This window comes from Miscanthus floridulus, chromosome 17, assembly GCF_019320115.1.
Source record: "Miscanthus floridulus cultivar M001 chromosome 17, ASM1932011v1, whole genome shotgun sequence".
Lineage (NCBI taxonomy): Eukaryota > Viridiplantae > Streptophyta > Magnoliopsida > Poales > Poaceae > Miscanthus > Miscanthus floridulus.
This window is the reverse complement of record NC_089596.1, coordinates 50,025,222-50,048,173: the sequence shown is the minus strand read 5'-3', so window position 1 is coordinate 50,048,173 and position 22,952 is coordinate 50,025,222. Positions and strand designations below refer to the sequence as shown.

At 43.7% G+C, this 22,952-nt stretch overlaps 1 long non-coding RNA gene across 1 annotated transcript; it reads left to right on the top strand.

Moving 5' to 3' along the window:
- The first annotated feature begins 1,996 nt into the window (after positions 1-1,996).
- On the top strand, positions 1,997-4,459 carry LOC136518471 (uncharacterized). Its single transcript, XR_010774518.1, has 4 exons — positions 1,997-2,369; positions 2,465-2,605; positions 3,053-3,999; positions 4,145-4,459. It is a non-coding gene; the product is annotated as an uncharacterized lncRNA (long non-coding RNA).
- The last annotated feature ends 18,493 nt before the right edge of the window (positions 4,460-22,952 follow it).

Below are 22,952 nucleotides of genomic sequence, written 5' to 3'. Positions count from 1 at the left end.
TTTGGCTTTTCTAGATACATTGCTTTTATTGTGCATCTAGACAAAGTGTATATCTAAGTGCATAACAGAAGCCATGAGTACAAAAAAAAATCAAAATGACATAATTTGTAACAGAGAAAGTAGATGTTAATATGATTTTATAATAAAATGTTCAAATTTTTCTTTATCATACTTTTCCAAGGATGATATAAACATGTGTATGTAATCAAGTTACCAAGGTGCACCTAGAAAATTGGTAGAGATGATAGAGTTGGCTAGAGAGGCAATATCACCTACGTGGGCAACTAACCACGTCAACCCAATATATTATATCCATTATTAGACCATAAATACAAATGTCACGTACACTACAAGCTCATTCCGATAATATGTTAGACATAAATAACATAATAAATGTACAAATGTTTTAAAATTATTCACCAAGTTAATTGGTATGGCGATTCAGAAAAATTGCATAAGGATACGGTTGAACCTAGGCCCTCAAGGGTTGTAGTTGGAAGAATTACTGCTAGGCTATACAAAGATGTTTGATTAAGTAGAAGTTTAAAAGACATTTATAGGATTGTGGGCACCCTAGAGAAATTCTCGGCTGTTCTTGGCAGCACACAAGCACACATGGATACGCCAGGAGAAGCCACCCGTGAAGGCCAACCCAACAACAATTCTTCGATTAGAATTAACACTAGTCCACTCAGATTTCAGTGTTGGAAAATAAGATTAGTCCACACAGGTGTCATCGGATTTGGGCGGCGCCATGAGCGGGGAGGGGGGGGGGGGGGCCTAGGGAGTGGAGTAGCTAGGGTGGGGCGGAAGGAAGAAGAGAGAGTGGTCGAAATGGGTGTGGTCGGAAGGAAGAATAGAGACATCAAGACTATATACTTCTCCAATCATTATCCTTTTAATTAGAGTTATTAGGACCGGACTGGAGATCAAACTGGTCAACCTCTACCCACTCGATCGCTCCTCACCAACCGGCTTCATTTCTCCAACCATAATAAAATTACTCAAGTAACTTTATTGATTTAGGAAAGAAGTAACTTTGGTGAATTAACATGAAATACGCCAAATTACCAATACAACTTACTTGAAAAACACAATTTAACCATTATTTTATACGGTTGTTTATGTAAAACGATTAGTTATGTTTTGCATTCAATAATGCATTTTCTAGACTTTTTATATTTTTTTTCGTTTTTTTGACTTACAGAAGTTTATGCTATCTGTGGTACCAAGATATTTCAATACACCAAATTACCAATACAACTTACTCAACCCCATAGAACTCGATAAAGTGTTATGCCTTTTAATGGTTTTTATGTGTTTCACGTGGCAGGTGGTTTGCACTACATACTTTTACCACATTTGCCTCGATTGCATATGCTTATTTACATAAATAAATGTTTCTAGAATTTAAGGGCATGTTTGAATCCCATAAATTAAAACAAAATTTTAGAAAGTGTTTCTCATTTTATTATTAGATTGTTTTTCAATTTTTTAAGAACCAAACAGAGGCTATGTGTATTCTAGCGATCTATTGAGATTAGTTGAAATTGAAGTACACATGTTGTAAAAAAAGATCTTTAAACAACCACGAAATATAAATACGAGTACAAACATCAATTTCGTTTTCCTGCTAAATTACGGATAATATTTAGTTATTATTAAAATTAAAATACTACTATTGAGTAACTTAATAAAAACTAGACAATTATATATAGAATCATGGCTACGTTAAAGCCACTATATTAAATTTTCAAGTAAAAATGTTTATGGCACATTGTGTGCAGTCTGCCGTTTTAGATCGCGCGCTTCTCGCAAAACAGTGGCCCCGTGCGTTCCCTCTCCCAATCACGTTGCTCGCGCCCTTCCAAATCTCCTCCGCCGCCAAAATATTGCTGCCGCGCCTTTTTCTCCTTCCACGCCCTCTCACGCACCACCAAAACCCGTTCGTTTTCACGGACCACATCTTTCTCCCACCTCCATCTCCCACGCCTCCAGCACCTCATCGTCCACCCCCTCCACGGCGGCAATCTTCCTCCTGTGCATGGCGTCGTGCGCGCTCACGGCGGGCACCGCGGATGGGAAGGAGTTCAGGCAGAGCGGCACGTCCAGGGAGCTACCTTTTAGCAGCGCCGGAGGGCGGCCTCCCCAATGGTCGAAGCAAGCACCTGTTGTCCTCTGCCCTCGATCCGGTCAAGGTTAAAAAAAACGAATCTAACTGATTTAGGTGTTCGATCTGATACTTGATGATCCTTGAGAGCGTCAAACACGTGCGCCGCGTCTGCCGCCATTGTCGGGAGCATCGGCTCGTCCTTTCCCGCGGAGCTCCAGAACACCGATTGACCACCATTGATCCCAGCATCCCTCCAGTGAGATCACCGTTCTCCCTCTCCCTCTCCTCCTAAACTGTCTTTCTTTCAGCCTGCTTAATGGTTTCGTCAATCCCGTTCTTCCACTGCCTCAGATCTGAGTGTGCATGCCACCGAACGTCGGCTTCTGGACATCCGCATACATGTCGCTGCAGAAGGAAGCTCGACAGGGGCAAAATAGAGGAAAGCTGCAGAAGGAACTGCATCTGTGCCGCTATGCAAGGAAGGGTTCAAATGTGAGATGCAAATTTCTCTTCATTTTGTAATGCTATAACGTGATCCCAAGGCATCTGTTTCCATCGTGGTTTCAGTATGCACGTGCAGTAGTAATCAAATAAGATACTTTGATCAATCCCGGTAGCATTTTATCTATAAAAAAAGTACAGTATATTTTTCTGTTCTGCACATATTTGTTTCATATTTATGTTTTCTGGATAGTTACTGTCTTACTAAACTCAGATAAGTTACTGGAACTTAGTTTACCAGGTATTAGTAGTACACGATTTGTGAAGATTGCACTTAGGAGGATTGTTTTGCAAACTTGTTCTGTACTGCTAGTACATATTAACCAGTCTGTCCGATTCGTTTCTTATGGTTTGTTTATATTTTTGTGTCCTTGAACTTGAACCACTGCAGCAGGAACCGAAGCTTCTTGACTTCTTTGCTTTGTTTGCCCTTCCTAGTGAACTACAAGCCAAGTCAGACAGGGAGAGATTGGCTTTGCTGATCTGCAGGGAGTCCAGGAGCGCCTTCATTAAGTAATCTCCATGCCAAGGCAAGGTTTCATCCAATCCATCCAACAAGCAAATCAAACAGGTTATGATACATATTACACACTGGGAGTTTCTTTTCATTTGACAATTTGCAATTTGAGCAGGAAATAGTTGTATAGTGTTTTTCATTCGCTGGCAGTAAAGACTAGTTAATCTACATTTTTTTCTATGAATATTTTTTTCTACCAGATCGTGCATTACAGGTGACATCCTCCTCGGTGGCAGTGGATCTCCACAGCAACAGTAGCTGAGGCAGTGCCCTCGGCGCGCAGAATCGGCGTTTGGATGTTCAGTTGTAGTGTACATTCAGTTTTATGTGTACTGGCATTTTAGCTTGAACTTCTAGTTGTACATATGTTTTGTCTGTTACCTTTATTATGCTATTTTCTCAAAAGTATATTAAATTATTCAAAGAAAGAAATAACATATTATTTCTTGCATATTTGGTTTATATATACTGTCCTTGATAAGAAGACTGATTATATATATATTTTCAATAGGATCTATTTACCATTCACCTTTTAGTTTATACATCAGGAGGCTATATGCAATTTTCTATCATTAGGACAATCTTATGATAAACTAAAATTACTTGTATAGATAACTTAGTTACTTATAGCTCTAGCTGCCTTTGTAGGTAGTTCAGTCTGATATACACAACTACAGAGCACACTTTCATTATTGGTATTATCAAACTTTGCTTGCTAATAGACATGGCATCACTGTGTTATGCAGAACGTGTCAAAATTCTGTCAAACAGGCTGCTAATATACATGGGAACCTCCTAAACAGACTTCTTGAGGATGAGCTCCAGCTACAATGGTGAACAGATGACATTATCCTCCCCAATTGACCCTGTAAGTGTTCTTCCAGTCTCAGCCTGCTAATTTGAGACCATATATTAGACTCCATACACACTTGAGACCATATATTAGACTCGATACATACTTGAGACCATATATTAGACTCCATACATACTCAGTCGTACTGCTGTTAACACAGGAAGATCATCTGACTTCTGGGCTGTCTTGCTCTACTACATGTTCCACCCCACCAATGCCATCAGAACTTTACCCGGTGCAATCAAGCTATATCGCGAGTCTGGCGTCCCAATCTAAATCAGAAAATGTGATATCATGGCTCACTTTTGCTGCTACTAGCTGTCTCTTGTTTGGCTCACTATAATAAGGGTTCAACATACCTAGTTTATTAGGCATTTGCTACTTTCTGACTATTATTCGCTTTGTAGTTCTACGCATTGGACGGATGTGTCTTTCTGTATACATATATAGCCGGACTGAAACTCTTACTGTTAATTCTCACCCATGCTTCATGAATTTCAGCGAACTTACAATCGTTTGTTACAATAATTTTCTCATGTAATTAGCACAATCAACTTTTCCGCGACTGAGCTGGTTGGAATTATTTATAGAATCCAATGATTCTAATAGTAAAAAAAAACTCATCTAGAGAACGGATGCCTCGATGATTAGCACATCTATCATTACATGGGTCTAGACAGAATTATTTACATAATCAAATGTTAATAATAATAAAAAATAGCCTCATCCAGAGATCAACCATCTCGGTGATTGGTACAACTAACTTTAGTGGGGACGGACCCGTACAAAATTATTTATAGAATCAAATGTTAATAATAGTAATTAAAAAAACTTTTTCCAGATATTGGACTCCTCGGTAAATAGCACAACCAACTATGATACCTTTTCCCATATATCTATCAATGAGAACTGGTAGTTGGTATGGAACCTGGAAGTTCGGTATGCATGAACTAATGTAAATTTGTCATAGTGATATGATGATGGGAACCACAATATATATGCTCTTCCATTGGTGTTTTTCTGTTTTTTGTTTTCTCTAAAGTTGGATTTCGATGTTGTATTTCTACTAGTGATGATGAGCGCGACGCCAGCGCTAGCAGCACACCTACAATGATCAACGAGTAACCCCAAGATCAATAGGGAGAGCTGCGCGCATCTCTACAACATGATGTTCACATATGCTACTGGGCCCTAGACAAAGAAAGGCCCGCTAAATACATTAGTCTATAGCAACACAAAAAAAACTATGGCAATAGTAACATGATATTGCGTCTATTTATGATTCTAGTTGCAATAACTACCTAATGATTGCAACGCCATAGAAGATTTTTACAACCCTAAAAAACCGTGGCAACAGGATCATGCTATTGCATCCATTCAGAATTCTTGTTGCAATAACCACCTAGCAATTGCACCACCACTAAAGATTATTGCAACCTAGAATAACCATGGCAATAGTTATAAGCAAAAGCAACCAAATCAAATATAGTTGCAATAACACCATGTAATTGCAACGAAAAACTATACTAATGCAACTCCAAAGTGCCATGACAATAATGCCAACTAATTGCAACACAAATCTAAAATGGTTGCGGTAGTACACGCCTATTGCAATGACAAACCACAAATATTGCAACATATTTAGTCCGTTGCTTTATAGTCACATATTGCAACCATTTTACTGAAAGGTTGCAATATGACCCCCCCTATGGCAACCAAATTAGTGGTGTTGCAATTATGTGGCGTGGCATTAGAGGTGAATCCTTGTAGTGATTTTCTAACCATTTATTGCTTATAATGGATACTAGCTCTTTCGTAGTCTTTTTAAGGAAAGCTTCCTCAGAAGGGTCAAAGATTTCTTCATGGGGTTATGATTTTCTAGGCTTCTGGGGTTTCCTCGTCGTATGATAATTCGAGGTATTTCCATATTTGGTAAAAAGTTCAACCTCGAATTCAAGCATGAAATCTGAAATTGGAGTTTGCTCCTTTTCCGGTGGTTCGGGATATAGGATAGCTGAAGTTGGTGATGGGATTGGCAAAGATTCTGGTTCAGCTATCTGGGATTCTTCCTCTAGAAGCTTCTCTTCCACTTCTTCAGGGGTGTTCTCTAAGACTTTATTAAGAATGTTTCTCCCCAAATTGACAGAGACATGCAAGAATGAACCTCCTGAAGCTGTATCAAGATACTTCCAGGTTTCCCTATCAAGACCCCTATAAAAATGTTGAAGAATAATGAGATCTTGAATGGCAAGGTCAGGGCCAGTATTAATAAGAGCATTAAAATGATCCCATGCCATGACTAGAGATTCTTTTTCTTTTTCTTTAAAAGATAGAACGTCTGAACGAAGGCTGACTACTCTAGAGATGGGAAAGAAATTCAAGCAAAAGCTAGAGCATAAAGCTTCCCAATCTCCTTGTCTACTCCCTATGGTTTGCTTATACTAATGTTTAGCTCTTCCCATCAGAGAGAAGGGAAAAAGCTTCCATCGTAAGGTTTTGTCTGATCGGCCCGCTATGTGCAATCTTGCACTGGTCTGCTCAAACTCATGTAGGTGGGAATGAGGATTTTCATCATCTTCGCCTGAAAAGGACAGATCTCGGACCATGTTGATTAAACATGGGCGTAGCTCATAGCCAGATGTTGGGATAGGCTTTGAGAATTTTGGTGGCTCCGGGCATGTGCTCATAGGTGTGGCATATTGATGGATAGAAGTGGATTCCAAATCCATAGTGAAAAGAATAGAAAAGTAAAAGATAAAAGAATAATGATACAAGGTTAAGCTAGGTTCGAAGTTAACTCAGCAACCGTTTCCCCTGCAACGGCGCTAGAAATGCTTGTTGGTATATTTTAATGCACACAGAATAATCCGCAAGCGCATGGATACCGAAGTAGCACTTCATCGGAAAGTATTCCAAAATATCAAACTCAAGGAAACATGTGTGAAAAAAACTAAGTCTAACTTAACCTGGAGTAGCAGCAAGACTTAAGATAACAGGAGCGTAAAGGAGATCACTAAGGTCTTCTAGTTTTAACTCCAGTTAGCTATGTTTTCTACTATTCAACTAGGGATATTACTAAGGAAAAACACAGGCAAAGTATGTTTTCCTAGTAACCAGGTCTTGCTCTGCCTACAAACGGGAGATGGTCTACAAAGGACTCAACGAGGCTATAAGAGTCACCCTTGCGATCTACCACCGATCCAGAATGTAAGGTACATCCATGAGTAACCGAGTCTAAGCACCACGCTTACACTATGAATACTACTCTCATCCAAGAGCGACAAGGATTAAAGTACTCAAAAAGAGTCGTAAACCTGAAGAACAATATAAACAATATGCTTACTTGAATTAGAAGTTGATTACCAGAGAAATCTCAGAAGCAAGCTAAAGATGAACTTGATTCCGCCAGGGTACAAGCCGTAGAGAGAGCACCAATAGGCCAATACTTCCTCCAAACTCTTCCCTCACACTCTATCTCACTATTTCTAATACAAGACTAGATCCTAACTTGAGGGACTAATCTTCTCTTGATTAGTAGCTCTGATCCTGGTGAAGATATGAATTAGGGTTTTTGGCTCTCAGAACTCAGGACCATTGCCTTCAGGAGGGGGTGTAGGGAGGTATATATAGGGGCCTTCAAGCATCCTAGACCCTCAGATCAAATCAACTTAAAAGAATGGCGTAGATTTGATCTTTGAGGCGACGGAGAACCGATGTAGCAAGGAGGGGCTGACATGTGGGGCCCACTGGCCGGCCGGCCTATAGGTGGGGCCAATCTACCCCACATGTCAGAGACACATGCTGGGTCATGGTGGTTTGTCTTCTAGAGTCTTCCCACGTAGGTACCATCGCGGATTAACGTGATTTCCTTTGATGAATAAGTCCTCTTTGATAGTTTTCTAATTAAATCCTGCCGAAAACACAGATTCACCAAAACTTATGAAAATTGTTAGTTTAAACCCCTAAGTCTATGTTGGTGATCCATTTTAGTCATTTATGCAAGGTATATTGATGGTTTATGATTGTTATTAACTACCATCAGCACTCCATGAAGTCAATGCCCCAGACGTCGAAGATCTGCACTTGCAAGTTGTAGTGGAGGGGCATTGCATTGTAAGTAGTGATGCCACCTTGCAGCTAGCATTTTCGACGCCTTTGGATGAATTCTCTAGTGTCATCGTACATCGTTGGCCAGAAGAACCCGCACTGCCAAATTTTGGCTTGTGTGCGGAATACTCCGTAGTGGCCTCCTTACGGTGCTGCACGACATTTCTCGATGATTTGCATTCCTTCCTCCATTGGGATGCACCTCCTCAATAGGCCATCAAAGCATACCCTATACAGGTATGGGTCATCCCAAAGGTGACGTCTGCTCTCTGCTTGTAATTTTCTCCTGTTTTCTCCCAGTGGTACGTATCCTGCGACCATGAAATTCATGATGTTCACGTACCACGGGTTGGAGTCCATCACCTTTAGTAGAATGTTGTCACGTAGGAGGTCATTTATTGGCAGCTCCTACATGTTAGTGTCTTGCATATGCGATAGGTGATCTGCAACGGTATTCTCTACTCCCTTTTTATCTTTTATTTTAAGGTTAAATTCTTGGAGTAAGAGTACACATCTTATTAGCCTAGGTTTAGCATCTTTCTTAGTGAGCAAATACTTTAATGCAGCATGATCTCTGTAAACAATAACTTTTGCGCCCACTAAGTAAGACCAAAACTTGTCAATAGCGAAAACAACTGCTAAGAGCCCTTTCTCTATGGTAGCATAATTAATTATCATGTTTTGGCACTAAAACGTTAATGTAGGCTTTACTCTAATGGAGATCGGAGTCAGATTTGTAATTCTGGTCTTATGTGTAAACTTCTTGGTTGATGTACCGGTGGTGAATGGTTGTGTGTTGCACTTTGTGAGGGTTAAACTTGCTTGATGCACTTAATGTAGTAACTGTTGTTTTGTTGTTTGGATGATATTGATGTGGTCTTTGCTTGCAATCTGTTTCTACTTCTTGGTGATTTGAAGGATAAGGCTAAGATACAAAGGAGACTGCCGAAAATTTCCGAGGCAAGATAAGGGATAAAGGCTATTCTTAGATTCCAGAGATGCTTAGAAGACAAGGCTATGAGGCTCTTCTAAGGATAAGAAAGATAAGGGACTCAGATGAATAGGACAGTTAGATAAGAGGATTAGAATAGCTCTCTTTGACTCTCGTAGCATAACATTCCTACTACTTAGGGCGAACTAATTACGGATTCGGTTCCTCACTTAGGTGCCTTCCTAACATTCCCTCTCGATCCCATGATCTGAAGACTTTTGGGGTTGAAAATAGTTTGCATGTCAGAAGACAAGAGGCTAGATTAGCTAGTGGCATGAGAATTACTTCAACTCATAGGGTTAACGCTAAAGCATAGAAGTTGTCAGGTTGAAAAATAACATGGCACAACATTAAGGTTATATGAGGTTTGACAAATGGTTTGCTTGTGTAAGTCAACCACCGCTCCGATACCCATTCTTTGTTGCGTGCGGGAACGATCGACATGGCGCCCTACATGACTCATGATATTTTTAATGGTCGAGTGACACAAAACACCCAATGTGACAAACCGACACTCATAACACTCAACATCATACCTAAGGATCTACTGTAGTTAAAGGAACTTTAACAAGAGTTATTTTAGTATAAAATAGATGAGACATGGTGAATACTCAATTTTAGAATTTCCCTTTCTAAGTTCAACTCTTTGTTTTTTCTCTCGAATTCTATCAGAGTTAACTTGTAGTTCATCTTGGATTTGCCCACTCCAAGGTCTACTATACTGCGGTGGATAGAGCATTGGCTCGCATCAACCAAATGTCGTCACCTGCAAAGCAACTTAATGGTAGCACCAAGAGTATATTATGTACTCGTAGGACTTAATTCCAGCATATATGTATTTGGTGGATACAAGGGTATTATCAGGAATTTGTACATTTGTAGAAAAGCAATGGCATTTCTTAGATGACATGCTAATGATTCATTATTAAGATATGGACGTTAGTAAACTCATAGCAACAAGGAAAGTGATTTCAACATATGTAATTCATTTATTGTCAAGTTTCATCATTAACACTACCATGGGTATAGAAATTAGGAACAACCAAAAGGTTTTCGTCCCGAGGGACTTTAGGCTTTCAACACTCTGCAAAGGTGTACAACTGTATCCACATGGAAGAATGGGACTAACCACCATACCTTGTGCACAAGATAAAGGTTGCCTCACGTCTTCCAACCTTTCCCTAATCTAGCCTGAATGTCACATGAAAGGTTTGACTGGTTCTCGGTTAATGCTACCACCATCTAACCGGCACCACCTTGTTGCCAGTTTCATGGATAAACCGGTTGCAATTAGTTACTCGGCTTGCCAGCCTCATCCCTAGCATGTGGTCTATACGGGCGGTTACTCGGACTCACGTATCCTAATGCATGATCCTTAACTGCTCTACGATCTATGCCACTTGAGATCCTACACTCACAGTGACCTACCCCTCGCTTGAGCAAGAATTACCAAATTGATCATCATGTTCATATAGCAAATTAGGTTGGGTCCTTAGTCAAAATTAGGGAAGTAGATAAGTTATAACCCTCGTTCGTTTTAATAGTAAATTATCCCAATGTAGCATCCTACACATGCAAGTAAGAGTTCCCTTCCTCATACTCGAGTTCTACCATTGTCTAAGCAAATACGCATTTAAACGTACCATTCCCGTTGATTAAATGAAGGCTCTAAGTAATTGGTGTGTAGTTCTAACTTGGTGAAGCATCATTAGGTTATTAACCAAATCTACATGAAATGCATGACTCATGATGAAACATAATAAGCATCCAAAATAGGGTTCATAATAGTGGGGTGCCTGCCTAGTTATGCTGTTTGAATGAATTCGAAGCTAACGATGATGACTTGTACATGTTCCTCACGCTACTTAGTTCTTGAAAGAGACGACGATCGAGATTGAAGATAACTGATGGGACTTGAACATGAAGGCTTGATTTGGAACTTGGGAAGAGACATCTAACTGTGGCTCTACTATCGCACTATTTGTAACTAATCTTAACCTAGTATTGTTGACCTCTTGGGTAAGCTTTCTAATCAACTTCACACTTTCTGATAACTCGACGGACGCTCCGATCCAGGTGGTGGACTCTCCATCGGGTTGGGCTCCGAGGTGATTTGGGATGAGTTTGACTCTATTTGGGTTGATAGAAGCTCCGTTGGAGGTGTCAGACGCTTCATTATTAGTCAGATGCTTCGAGGAACACATCGATGGTTTAGGACTTAGGTGTTTCTAGGGTTTACATCATCCGTTGGACGGTCCAAACCATGTGTTAGATACTCTAGTAGAAACTAGGAGGTCTTGGATTATTGGTTGACTAGACTTATAAATCAGCGGACGCTCTGTGAGAGGTCTCAGACTCTCCGCTGAGAACTCAGTGCTCTCGGGTCATGGGGTTTGTCTATATAAATTGGTGGACGCTCCACGAGATACCATGGACTCTCGGCTGGCTCCTATCGACAGAAGATAAGGCTCTATTTGGTGGTTTTTTAGAGTTGGCGGACACTCCGCTAAGTTTGATGGACAATCCATCAAATGGTTCGACAAAACCTATGTTCTTGGTTGATCTTGGGTTTCAAACTTAGATGTGATAGGCTGTGATCTATGCATATGCAAAACATTCCTAGGGTGGTTTAGGTAGCTCACTATGCTCAGGATAGCTAGGTTTAAAGCTTGGTTTACTAAGTGTAGCCATGGGTTTGGGATTAAACCAAAAACTTAAGAAAAAAGAGTCAAAACCATGAGGTTGAGATGGATCCTTAGCTCTGAGATTTGAGAGCTTCTATAGCCAAAAATTTGAAAATCCAAACCTTTTTACTCTTGCTCCTTCATCCAAAAGATGGGTTGCTCATGAGCTTCCTCTTGAAATATACCAAAAGAGATAAATCAAAGGGGTAATCCAATCCATGGGATGCTTGGGTGATTAAGCTAGATAAAGATTTCCTTGAACTTACTCTACATATGATGGAACCACCACCAGCAAGAAACTTCCAATCTTGCATCAAAACTAAGGATTAAGCCTTTGGGTAAAGAATCCAAAAAAATGAGGATGGTTCATCTTGAGCTCACCATGAAGGGGTTGAGGGGTGAAGGGTGTCCATGAGTTGCTGCTGTTGCTTTCCTTCTTCCTCTCCCTTCCTTTCTCCAATCTCTTCTCCAATCTCTCCCTTCTCTAGTTTCTAGGGTTCTTGCTTGTTCTTGAGTAAGTAGAGAGAGAGTGTGATGCAAATGAGAGGATGAGTGAGAGAGAGTAGCTTCAGCTGAGAGTTATCCCATTTCATGCTGACATGTGGGTCCTACTCCCTTAAGTGGCAAACAACTCATTTCCCACTATCAGCTGTTGTTTTGTGATTCACCGGATGGTCCGGTAGAGCTAGCGGCCTGTCTGGTACCTTACAGTCTTTGCTGAATTAATTCAATCATTGAGTGGGTTGGTATTCAGGACCAAGATATTAGGTCTTAGGGTAGTCTCTAGTGCTGAGTTGGTGTTGATGATGTCAATAGGATGACTCTTAATCCAATTGGGAGTTTTCTTCGTTGCTTCAAGTGTGAGCCTGACTGTGGCTATTCATGGATGCTTGTGGGGTACTTTTGATAGATTCTCAATGATCATTCTTGTTTAGAGTACCAGGGATCTACATAGGAGTTCAGTTGTCTGCTTCTTCTGTTAATAAAAAAATGATTGCCTATATTGTAACAAACTCGGGTCATTACATCTGTCGCTTTTCCAAGCAATACAATGAGCTTCCCAACATCATGGATGCGGAGTGATCAGAGCATTTATCTCTGGCATGACCAACGAGGCCCTCATCCATGAGCTTGGATGCAACAAACTGTGAATGACGCGGGAGCTACTCAACCTCACAACAAGCCATGCTTCCAGCGAGGAGGCTATCTAGGCAAACTTCTGCAAGTACAAGGGTAAGGCTCAGGCTGAGCCCATGAATGAGGCTAGGGACCATGTTCAGCGGGGAAAGGGCAAGAAGGATAGATGGATGCATTGCAACAGTGAGTCCATAGGCAGAAGACTAGCAAGCTCAACCCTGTCAGCTTCAAGAAGGTAATCAAGTCATCATGCCATAACCATGGCTACCTAGTCAAGCAAACCCTTGAATACTGCAACCTCATCAAACACTACTTCAAGGGCGACTACAAGACGACCGGAATGGATGAGCCGACCAGATCCACTAACACTGAGGAAAAGGGGGACGCTTTCCCCGACCCAAAAGGGTGCCTCATGATATTCGGTGGACCAACAGCCTACGAGTCCAGACACCGGCATAAGCTCATGGCCAAAGAGGTTAGCGTGGCCATTATAGGCGAGGCCGCCGTAGCCTTCTTGAAATGTTCAGAAACTGTGATCACCTTCGATAGGAAGGATAACCCAGGCCACATTCCCTAGCTAAGGTGCTTCTCCCTAGTCATCGACCCGATCATTGGCAAGACCCACTTGTCCCACATCCTCAGGCGGGAGTAGCCTCAACCTCCTCTATGCCGAGACCTATGATGCCATAGGCTTATCATGAGCAGTGATATGATCGTCTGGTGCTTTGTTCCATGGAGTCATACCTAGGCTCTAGGCCCTCCCCATTGGATAGGTTGACCTACCCATGACATTCAAAGGTCGAGCAAACTTTCACATAGAGATGCTCACCTTCGAGATAGCGGACTTCCTAGGTGCCTACCATGCCATCTTGTGTCAGCCATGCTACACCAAGTTCATGGCTGTCCCCAACTACACCTACCTCAAGCTCAAGATACCTAGTCCTGACGGGATCATCACCATACGTGGTGACCTTTGCCAAGCCCACCTCTACGAATGGGAAAACTATAACATTGCAATGGCTGCATGTCAGATCCCAAAACCTTGACCCCTTTAGGTGACAACAACCGAGGCTATGCCCGAGGCAAGCACCAAGGGGTAGCCTTTAGGAGTTAGGGTCGAATGCGACTTCACTATGTAATAGGGAAGCATGCAGAGGTCATGCTAAATGACCTCGGCCATAGCAAGCGACGAGACCCATGAGGACTCAGTGAGGGGGCGATGCGATCAACTAGCTACGATGGGCTCATGACATAGCGTGCTTCCTAGTTCACCAAGCCACATGGGGCTTGCCACACCTGTAACATGGACAGTAAGGCCCACGCTAATGAAAAAAGCGCCTGGCGCCTATGCCAGTACTGTCTCAAAATTCCCCTAGCTTAGTATGTACATATCCACTTGCACAATCCTTCCCAACATACAAGGCTCTTGGTGCAATTGCCAGGGCATGTCAGAGAGCGCATGGCAAACACAACGTTCAGGCGACGTGCTCACTTCTCGAGTGACCCATCTCGACCTATGCAAGCAAGATTGACATGGCTCACTCGCGGGGGTACACTACGACACACCTTGCATCGGCATGCACCAATAGGTCACATGACCAGACCTGAGGGCCAGCTTCTAGGCATGGTAAAGCACCCATGTGTGAGAATAAAGGGAAGGGAAGTGCTACCGCAACCTAAACCAAAAAGGTCAAATGAGCTCAACACTACCAAAGTTTGTCCCAGCGCACTTCGGTCACGCTAGTGAATTAGACTAGACTAAGCCTCTATGGGGCATAGTCCCTGGGAACCCCATATGAAAGGGAGAAGATCTAGTCTGGCTAGAAATTCTTTACATGTAATCCTAGTAACATGCTATCCTATAATCCTACTATGACTTTTACATTGTAACCGACTAGAAGACTTGCCTCCTTGGCTATATAAAGGAGGGTGAGGCTCCCTAGATTGGCAAGGAGAACAGACCACACAGTCTAAACCCCAAGCGCAGGGTGCAATATACTATTCACCCTAGACTAGATGTAGGATGCTATTTTGGTGGACCGAACCAGTATAAATTGTTGTCTCTACGTTCACCATCGAGTTCTGCATATGCTGCAGCCCACCAACCATTGTCCCAGGTAACCCCATGATGAGTTGCTGGTCATCAAACACAGATAGCCTCGTAGGTTGATCCCCTGGCAAGGTCATGCATCGATGGCATCCTAAGCGTCTGAACAACCAACAGTCATGACAACTTAACCAGAAAGAAAATGGGAATCAAACACACAGAATAAAGTTTATTTATTTTGATAATGAAACATCCTCAATTTTCCATGAAGGGAAAATCCACATAATGAATTATAATGTGATGAAACCAATAGTTGATTCCATCATATTATCATATATCAGTCGATATCACTATTATACATCATAAGATTACAAGATAAAAGGTATTACATCACTAAGGAACACACCTATTACATAGTTAATCTAGCGGAAGTCTATCGAGTGAAGGCTCCTCCTTCACAGGCATCATTAGAGTTGGCGTAGTGCAGCGTAGATTCCATCTTCGAACCAAACTTGAGCATAGGCACGAGACCTCCTAATCCTTCTAAAGTCAACACCTCTGAGAAGTAGGAAATCTACACACCGCCAGATGTGTGCAGGCCATGGTCAGCACCGATGAGCTTTAGTGGAAAAGATAAATGTAAAACTAGGGATCTGGCGATCCTAATATTTAGCTATGGTTTGCATCCTTAGCGCATGAGAAGTAAATAAACTATAATATATTAAAGATATCTAGTTTTGACACATTCCCATCCACCCACACCCACATCCATCCATTTCCATCCACTAGCCCATCCATCTCCGCCATCACCACATCTCATCTTACATACTCAGGTCAATAGGCTGACTCCCTCTCGGCACTTGTCTCAATAGCCCGTAGCCCTAAGGCTCATGACTGGGTAATACCCCAAACCCTGGAGGGAGGAAAGAAGGACTCATCTCCTATCTAGTTTAAGCGAAACCCAGGAAAGGTCCATAGCTGACAAGTCGGCATATGTATCGATCGATCAACCATACACTCTGCAGAGGTTTTACATACCCACAAGATTAGCCATCCTTGGAGTCTAGAATCTCCTAGGTAGAATTCCGGTCGCTTGCTAGCCTAGAACGATGCCACCCTACCTCTCAGCCCTAGAACATCCCAAGTCAAGTCTAGGATGGCTGATACTGTGAGTCATAGACAGAGTCGGGGCCCTTTGGATGTCAAGAGTCAGGTCCACAAGGCCTCCTAAAGTCTCGGAAGGGTGTGAGGGGGGGGGGGGGAAACCGCGTGCCTCGTACCTCCTTACACACGTTCGCCTAGCAGTAGTGGCATCGCTCTACCAAGTAGTCCGACCGTCCCGCACCATATAGGGCAAGTGGAATGAAAAGGGACTCTCGGTGAGTCTGAGTACTAGTAAGTCCTTAGGGATTGACTAAGCCAGAATGTCTTCATCAGGGTTTCCATTTTACGTGCCACCACAGCGCCTCCACCCTGGGCTCCTCCCATCATAGGTTCACACCTAAGGCCACCCCCATTTACCATTTACCCGCCATAGGTATTCCATATCCAAGTGCCTAGGTAGCACTACATGGCAAGACTCACCCTAGGCTTGTCATTATTCCAGCTCGGTTGACACAACCCTCACTCTCCATGCACCCAAGGCACACATGCAGCATGCTCATACACCACCGAGTCTGGCTTCCCAAGCCAAACCATTCCTAGGGGTTCACCACCAGCATCACATCCCCGATATAATGCGAAGTGGAGTTAATAATAAGTATTGTGGTGTAATATGTAGGCAAGCAGGCAAGTAAGCATATATAAGTGAGCGAATGCGCAAAGTAGGGTGATGTGGTAGAGTAGGTTGCATCAGGGTGATAATGGCTCAGGTAGTAGCATGCATCAATATACTAGCAAATGATTAAATATAAAGCGCCAACAGTTCTAGATATTATGCAATGTCTAATAGGATTCTCTAACAGAGGGTGCTGCCATGATACCTGTGATGTAGAGGTAGTAGTGGTACAATTCTCCATTTGTTGGTGTTCCATTAGCGGGGTCACCTCCTCCTGTGTTGACTCCATTCTGCAGTCCTTGTCGTCGTCCACGTTCTCTTGGTCCGATCATCAGCTACTCTGCGAAGTGACACGCAAGGCAAGAGAGCACTCAACACTCGAAAAGACGATGAGACGCAGGAAATCCAATAACGCCAGCGAGACAATAAGAGATACACGGCTTAGCCCTCTCGGCGGTTGTCTGATTTGCTCAGGCCAAAGAATCACAAGTGGTGGTTGCTAAGCACAAGCTTAAGTCATGGCCAAGCCAGTATGGCTTTAGGATAAATGGTTTAAGCCAAAGCTTATCCATAGCAACACCATGGCTCACGTCCTTCGATCCGGGCATCATGGAAAGGATGGGAATTAGGGGACGGGCCCAATGAAGGAAGAACGATGGGGTTTGGCTCTTATAGTCTTATCCCGCAAGTCACCATTGGATACAAGAAGCAGACAAGAACGAATAACACTATTGTGACTTGGATCCAATGTACTTCGGCTCATGCGCTATGGTAGAATGCGGTAGCGCAAAGAGATTGGACAGCAACGGGTCCTCTCGATCCACACGACATAATAACGTCGAGAGCCAAGAAGAGAGTTGCTCAGCAAAACAAAAGAAGCGGGGGTTAGCTAGGCACATCCATGTCATGTTCTCAGACACATCTTCGGGAAAGATGGTTTTAGATGGCCGATCGGGTTGACACGCACGGGTCCGAGGTATGACATAAACCATTGCTTTGCTAACTAAAAAAGATAGTCCAGTCTTTGATCCAATCGCCATGGACAAGGCAGGATCGAATAGAGCAGGCTAATAGGGCAATAACAGTAGAGAATGGAGGTCTACTCCTTCTAGCACACACACCACGACATAAGACAGGGCATTAGAAGGAGCGACTTACTAAAGAATACAAGTGCGCAAACCACCCATAGGGTACTCGACCTAGGTGCACTGGCACTAAGTCATCTCTCTGATTCATAATGGTGTGGTTGTCACTATGAGAATCGATGAAATGCGATGGTCGAATGGGGTACAAACACACAAGGGCTTGGGCATGAAGAAGTAGATGAAAGAGAGAGGCATAGCTCCATGGTCATGGCGAGGTGGACTCGTGACCACAAGCTATACCAACATGTGTTGGCATCCATTGTTCCACGATTGTTATCTCCCAGGTCATCTCCCACAGGCTAGGTCACGAAAGGCTCGATGTGAGCGGGTGATATCCGCATCGATATCAATATCAAATCCATCGCGACCATGTCCTAGGGCCGAAGGTAGGAGTTAACACTCATAGTATTATGAAGTCAACTAAAGAGCAAGGGGTCGAGTTACACTCGGCATCACGGCCATGGCAAGACAAATCCCATGATCGTAACGTCCAAATGAGGTACGATCCCTCAGCCAGCTCGAAAGCTCAGCACATAGGCAACAACACAGCGATAAGACACGACCAAACAACCCGACAAAAATGGTGGAGTAGCACATTCCATAGCTAGGTGATGGATAGATCCTGTAAGACAATCTTGGACAGATAGGTCATAAGAATAGGGCCCAATAAGGTAGATATGCGTATATGGAAAGATGCGAGATGGGGCTTTCCATGGTCTCGATAAGACATACGACTAGGGTTCATGGTCTAGAGGGTACGACTCATAGTAGACAGGGTCATGATATCTCCTCAATAGCATGCACTTGCAAGGCAAGGTGACCAGGACATCAAAAAGACTCCACTTGTCATCGGTACGATGCTAGGGATCACACGGTTTCTCAACGGCTCGCCCTCATTTAACGAGGCAGCTAGAATGTCGGGAACAGACTCAATTCAATGATGGCATGGTGCTAGGTCATGTGGTGCATACCAGGGCTTTGTCCATGAGTTGTGCAATGTGACTACTTCAAAAGGCCTTTAGTGCGGGTCCCGGTAGATCTCGACAGCATGTTCTCATGACTTGAGGTAGCTAGAACAGTGGTGAAACACGGGCACAGGGTTCCACGGAACCATCAGGGCAACCAAAAAGGGAATCCTACAGTCCATGATGCGGCGATCAATACCACATGGTCCAATTACGGCTTCGGGGCTCACAATGAGGTCATGGTAACTCTTCGCCACGACATGGCTTGGCCACGATAGGTTTTACAGGCAACAAGTCCTTTCTGGCGTCTCCTACGCCGTGGATCCATTTGGCTAAGTCTGGTCTTGTGCTAGTGAGTGCGGGCATGTCTAGGAGCAGTAGAGTTCCATCGCAACATCAGAGACGATGATCAAGGCTTGACTCATTCGGGCATGGTTCACGGTGGACGAGGCATGGCTTTAGAGAATGCTTCAATGGTAGTCGGCAACCACACCGGCGTTCTTGGAACTCTGGTGGTTCGATTTGGCTTGGTTTAGTCACATGTGTGTGTGCTTGTGTCCAAAGGCCGGAGGTGGCCTCGATCTACGTGTTCCATGGTTGGAACGCCATGGCCAGTAAGCAAAGTTGGGGTTGGAAAGAGGGGCACGATGGTGGCTCACCGAGGTTTGTCGAAGTGGAAGGACGTGACCTGCGTTGCTCGGCATCGTGATCTTGGCGAAGCTTGTAGTTGGTCGCACCTATGGTCGTCCAACGTCTTTGGCTCATCTAGGTGATCGGGCGACAAAGATGTAGCACCTAATCGAAGCACTTGGGAAAAGAATTCAAGGTATAAGAGATAGACACGCGTAATAGATATATCGTCATGTAGGGAAATGGAAACAAAGGAGTAGACCGGCGGCGATGGTCGGCATAGGCATTTACTAATCATGGATAGATAGATGATACATAGATGATGGTCATGTGCGAATGAAAGATAGACACATGTTCACAAAAGTGGGAAGGATATAGATTGCCGAAGAGGTGGCGGCTGTTGGACGGAGCTCAGCCATGGTTCACGGGAAGGATATAGATTACTGAAGAAGTGGTGGCTGTTGGACGGAGCTCAGCCATGGTTCACAAAAGATGCCACAAGGGGCCGGCTTCTTCCCTGCACATAGAGTTGCATGGCTCAAAGGCCGTGCTTAGCACGAGTAATGGTAGGGAGGGGAAAAGATGGGGTCCTGGTCTTTGGGTGCTCACCGTCTATTCAGGTAAGTCATTGCGGTCTTGGAACGGGGGCGCGTTGAGGTGCTGCCACCATGCTTGGGGCATGGATGAACATGCTGTGGTAATGCATCAAGGTGAAGGCTTTCTATTCTAGTTGCAGCCTTAGCAGGTGATGCAGCTCCTGCTCTCAGCCATGGTGACGTCGGTGCGGGTCGAAGTGGAGGGCACCAGTGCGGCCTCGGTGGAGCATGACGACATCGGCATGGAGAGGCTCATCGTGGCTGAGACAGGGTTGGGGCTTGGCGTGGCCGCGGCCAAGGACAAGGCACGGAGCAGAGGCTTGAGGTGGACATCGACGAGGTGGTGCAGCTGCGTGGATGTCGTGGGGTCCTCGGGCTCGGCCTATGGTGGTTGTCGCGGATGCGCTCATGGAGACACGGCCACAGACGACGTCGAGGACAATGCGAACGTAGGGGCAAGATGGTGCTCGTGGACGAGAGGCAGACGTGCGGTGGCGGACAGGCTCGGCGTGGCCATGAGCATCGAGTGATGTGGCGAAGCCAGTGTTGTGGCCACATATGTTGACACGACACAGTCTTGGGCAAGGAGATAGAGGACGGCGCCTTGGGCTTAGCCTCAGGTCTAGGACGACGCTCGTTGGGTGGCCAGGGCCGTGGCTTTGGCAGCGGCTCTGGCTTGGCGTGCTCTCCGGTGAGATGTGGGGCACGGCAAGGTGGAGTAGGGGCTTGCAGTGGTGAGGCAACTGGTGGTGCATCGAAAAGTGGCTGCTCGCATGGACGAAGTGGGAGAGGGATGGTGGCGGCGGCAGAGAAATGGAGAAGGGGGGGCGTTGTGGCGGCCTTTTATAGCGCTGCGCGCTAGGGCTTCTAGGAGGCTCCAGTCATCCTCGGTGTCCATGCCTGGGGAGGTACACGTAGCGTGAATCAAGGAGCAGAGTAGGTGAGGCGTGGGTGAGGGGGCGCTGGCGTGCGTGTCGTGCAGCGTGCGAGTGGCGGTGGCGCTAGGAGCTCCGTGCTCTCGCTAGGTCTCCCCGGGCGGCTTGGGTCGGCTGGGCCATAGCTGTGAGCTAGGCTTGGTCTGGTAGGGAGAAAGTGGAGGGGAAAATGGAAATGGCTGCCTGGGCGACTGGGTCGGACAGCAGCTGGGCCAAAAGGAGGGAAAGAGGAGAGGTGAGTTGGGCCTGGCTGCTGCTGTTAGCGTGGGCCGAGATGAGAGAAGGGGGAAGAGCCGGCTGGGCTGGTTTGAGGAAGAAAGGAAAAAGGATTTTCCATTTTAATCATTTGTGACTTAGGGAATTTGGGAAGGGGAATTTTAGCTGAAGCTTGGAAGAGTTCCAAATGGGATTTGAGATGACTTTCAAAGGAGATTTCGAGTGGGAAATTTTGGAGGAGGATTTGAGGGAGAATTTTGAGAAGAACTCAAAGGGAAGTTTGAGAAGATATTCGGATGGAAAAGAGATGCAGCTCAAGAGAGAGATTGGGAGGAACTCTTGCTATGGATTTGTGCACTTCGACACAAAACGAGACTCAAACACATGACAACTTGAAAACTTCGGCAATCACCTACAAACCATCTACATGTAAGCAACGTCTTTTTAGCGAGTTGGACTCGTGTTTGACCTAGCAATTACATGTTTCACTCAATTGCAAGAAAATTTTTGAAAGCTCGTATGTTTGGTTTCTAGAAAAATCTAGGTTGTTACAGTCCATCCTCCTTATAGGAATCTCGTCCTCGAGATTTAGGGGTTAGTGTCACTAGAGAAGAGGGGTCCTCGTTATCAAGTCATATGCACCAATGCATTTGTTTCGCAGTTGGAGTTTGGAATAGGAGCTTTTGGAAAGAGTTGTTTGCATACAGCTTTTTAAATGGAGAAACTTTATTTTATAAACAAGGAAGAGATCTTTTGAAGGATCAAATCGGCGCTTATCAAAGTATTAAATTTAGGAAGGAGTCCTTTATGAAAATTTGAGAAAGGCTTCTTTTTAAGCGGGTTTTAAATTAGCGGTGAAGACTTTTGATACATTGTTCCAAATCATTTGTTTCATAAATTTTGTAAGCAAGAAGGATACAATCCTAACGATTTTGAAATCAATATAAAAGTGCTTTAAAGTAGGTTGTACTCCATTTTTTTGGTTTTTTTAACTCAAAGGTTTCAAGAACAGTTTGAAATTGTTTCCTCATTTTGAAAAGTAACACTTTTATAAATATTTTATTTAGTAATTCATCTATAGTTTGATTTGATGGTAGGGTTTATTTGTACAAACTTCTTAAATTAAGAATAGAGTCAAGATCTTTGATTTGGAATCAAATAAATACAAGCTTTTTAAAGGTATGGTGTAAAACAAAACTTTTGTCTTTCAAAAATGAGTTCTCAACACCTTTTGAAACACGGTTGGTTCTCAATTTGCTTTTCGTAAAGCTTTTGAAATTTAAGGTAGGTTTGGAAAAGTGTCAAAATCACTTTCTTTTGGTAGTTTTAGAGGGTTTTAAAATAGTTTTCATTTAAGATGGAGTTGCTTTTGCAAACAGGAGAAGTTTTCAACAAATGAGAGAGAGCATTTTGAACATGCCTAGTTGAAAATTGAAGTCGATTTTGAAATGGATGAGTAAAGATATGATGTTTCGGCTTAATATGTCCAACCGGTGGTCAAGATCACTAGTCTAATCATATTATGGCCTTGATTTTTGCCTGGAGTCACACGTAGATAAAATACTTTTATAGTCTTCACTCAAGCAATATAAACACAAGAAGCATAAGAAGCAAAAAGATCCAGGCACTCAAGCAGCATTACAACTCCTGTATGCATAGTGTTGACTTAAGGCGACTCCTAAGCCTTTGAGTCTCACACATCTATTGATCTTGCGGGGGCAATAATGAGGGAATCATT